The sequence below is a fragment of the Mauremys mutica genome, unplaced genomic scaffold (genome assembly GCF_020497125.1).
Source record: "Mauremys mutica isolate MM-2020 ecotype Southern unplaced genomic scaffold, ASM2049712v1 Super-Scaffold_100046, whole genome shotgun sequence".
In the NCBI taxonomy this organism is placed as follows: domain Eukaryota; kingdom Metazoa; phylum Chordata; order Testudines; family Geoemydidae; genus Mauremys; species Mauremys mutica.
In genome coordinates, this window is record NW_025423257.1 from 2,830,219 (window position 1) to 2,833,532 (window position 3,314).

General features: G+C 46.8%; 1 non-coding gene across 1 annotated transcript; it reads left to right on the top strand.

Moving 5' to 3' along the window:
- The first annotated feature begins 1,369 nt into the window (after window positions 1-1,369).
- On the top strand, window positions 1,370-1,443 carry TRNAT-AGU. The gene has a single exon. It is a non-coding gene; the product is annotated as a tRNA-Thr (tRNA).
- The last annotated feature ends 1,871 nt before the right edge of the window (window positions 1,444-3,314 follow it).

A 3,314-nucleotide genomic window follows, 5' to 3' on the forward strand; every position in this document is an offset into this window, starting at 1 on the left:
GAATCCCTGTTCCTATTGTACATCCCTGTATGTATAAATATCTCCTGTCTGTGTGTTCCATTCTATGCATCCGAAGAAGTGAGCTTTAGCTCACGAAAGCTCATGCTACAATAAATTTGTTAGTCTTTAAGGTGCCACAAGTACTCCTGTTTTTTTTGCGGATACAGACTAACACGGCTGCTACTCTGAAACCTGTTCCTATTGTGTTAGTCTCTTCTGTAGGGAGACGTTTTTCCCACAGAGCCAACCCTGAGTTTATGAAAAGTTGGCACGTCAGTATAAGATATGGCATCCTTCCACCTCCCTTCCCAGGGACCAATGCCTGCCGTTAGACACTCAAAAACAATCTTTATTGCCATTTTCTTTCACTGTTTCTTTGCTTTAACCCCTAGGAATGTTACTGTTGGACAATCAATGGAGTTGCTCCATTCCTATGGACCTCAAATCAGAATTCAACATATATATTTTATACTAATAACATATGATCAAAGTATTAATGAAATCTTAACTTGCTAACTTGAGACCATGGGTGGAGACATTATGTAACCTGTTAACCATTGGCTATTGTGCTATCTTGTCTTGCTGCAAAACCTATCCCAGGGTTTGGAACTGCCTACGCCGTCACTTTCCCCCACCCATGGAAAATCTATATATTCTATTGTAATTAATTAATTAATAGTGTCTCTGAGCCTAATAAGCCCACTCCGCCATGTGGAAGCCAGTAAATAATTAACAAGGATTTGAAGAGATCTTAATGAATGTTAGTTAGCAAGAGTCAGGCCATACTGTAACCTTAATGACGTAAGACTTGTAGGAGCAAAGATAGTGCGAGGCGACAGGACAGGAACTGTGTACAAAGTTATTACGACCTTGCAATCACTAACCAAAATGCAGGCTTGCTTTTCCTAGGATTGAGACAAATAAGATAAGCCTTTTTGCTATGTATAAACAAAATGTAGTTGTTGCTTTTTACTGTCTGTATTATTGTTAGAAATTGTCTGTAAAAGGTATAAAGGCTTGCTGTGATTGTTTACCAGTTGAGAGACCTGTCCAGGACTGGGGTGACCCTGTGTCCTATGGCACTCTCTCCCTCCATGGTAATTACTGGAGAAATTAAAGTATTTGGTTTTGCTGCACCCAAACAAAAGCGAGAACTGAGTTTTTCTTCGACAATTTGGGGGCTCGTCCGGGATGGCAACGCCCGGGAAGAGCTGGCTGAAGTGTCTTCCTAGTAACCAGGAGATCCTGGCTTGGCCTGACAGTTCTTCCTTGCAAGTCTTGAGGGAAATGGGGAACGTCTGTAGTTTGGAATTTGCAGGTGTTGTCCTGGACCATCAAATGGAACAGTTGCAAGTATTTTCTTGAAGCAGGCACCATGGCTTAGCTGGCTAAAGTACCTGTCTAGTAAACAGGAGATCCTGGGTTCAACTCCTAGTGGTGCCTTGTTGTATGGCTTTGTCTCCTCTGCTCACATTTTCCTGTGTCTTTCCGGGAAACAGAAGAGACCTCCCTTGTTATCCAAGTAATTGCTTGCTAAGGAAAAAGTTTCTTTGGAGAGAAACATTGGAAAGAATCAAATCACAAGCCTGGAGTTGATGAAAAGGCTGCTGTGACTGGCATTAGCATGGTGGTTGCTTCAACTGCAATTGGTGCAACACGAGAGCCTGTGCCACACGTCCTTGTGATTCGCTGGGGATGTCTGCACACAGATGTCATGTCATCTTCCTTTTGATTGTCACTGATGAAAAATGGAGCCGCTGGGAGAAAAGTCCCAGAGGCACCTGCCAGGTAAAGTGGAGGTTAGAGATGCAGCACCCAGTAGTGCCTTGCCAAATGTGTCCACTCCTCCCACCTTTTGGTCAATCTTTTGGGGAAACAGAGAAGACTGCCTCTGCCTTGCAATGCTTCCAAAAGAAACCAGTCATTTTTTCTGACAAGTGTTGGAAGGAGGCACCTAAGAAATGTGGAGACAAGGAAAAGGTCGCCATAACTCAACTTGCATCCATGGCTCTTGAGGCCACAACGCAGAGCACTAAGCACTGTACGACCACAGCTGGGGACAGAAGGGTCTTTTCCACAGGCATTTTCCACTTGCAGAGTCCTCTCTGTGCGCAGAATTCCTGATAGTTTGATGTCTGCAGGCACTGGAGATCACTATTTTGGCATCTCTCTCACTGTTTCAGTGAACATCTGCTGTGGTTGTTGAAAGTCTGTGATGGGATCTATGGGATGCAACCTGAACAGTGGGACCCCTGAGCCCTGTGTCCCACTGCCTGGGCTCCCTCTCACACGATGATGCTGTGAGGAGCTGTGAATCTCTGGCAGATATTGCACTTACACAGACATCCACAGGTAGGGACACATCCAACTGTTACATGAATGCTTCTCCCAGCCACTCATAACACTAATGATAGAGAGCCTCCCGCCAATTCCCCCAGCTCTGCAGCCTTGCGCCCCTGGATCATACCATCTTGCCTTAATCAGAAGCCTGATCAGTGTGAGTTTATTACCCACTCCACCCGTCCCTCACTGTGAATAGTACATGAACCAGCCTTGTAATGGAGCTGCGATTTCCCATGAACTTCAAGCAAAATACACCAGTTTCATAAAACAGATTTATTAGCTACAGAAAGATTGAGTTTTAAGGATTATAAGTGGTAGGCATAAAAGAGCAAAGTAAGTTACCATGGAAATAAAAGATAAATTCACAATCTAAACTTTACACCTGATTACACTAGGCCGTAGTTCGCTTATGCCACAGGAAGGCTTAATGCTCGAGCTGCAGTGCATGTTGGGCAGGCTTAAGGACGGGCTCCCCATGGCAGGAGAGAAGAAGTCGACTCGGCCCCTGGAGGGGCAGGCTGGGGCTTCCTGGATCCCATTTGCTCACAGCCAGCGCCCTGCCCCCACTCCCATGTCATCAATGGCGCCCCCAGGTCAGCCAGAATGGAGCAGCGGTTTTCACTGCACCAAGTCCACTTATGGCTTACAGGCAACTCCCAGACCCACCACAGCCCACCATGTCGGCCAGAAAGGAGCCCACTCAGCCTCGCCATTGCTGCTTTTCCGTCCCCCCAGAACCCCGCTTCTCTTGGGCTGCAAGGAGCCATCCCTGGGAAGCCAAGAGGCAGGCACAGGATTCTGCCTCCCAGCAGCCGACCGCACCTCCCCCGGCTTTGCAGAACGAATGGTGATGCTCTACTAACCCCACTTAGCCGCACTGATGTGCTTACTTTCTGCCCTGCCTTCCTCAGCTCGACTTTCCTCTTTTGCCCCATTCCTGCCTCACTTCCTCCTTTGGCAAGTCACGCAGA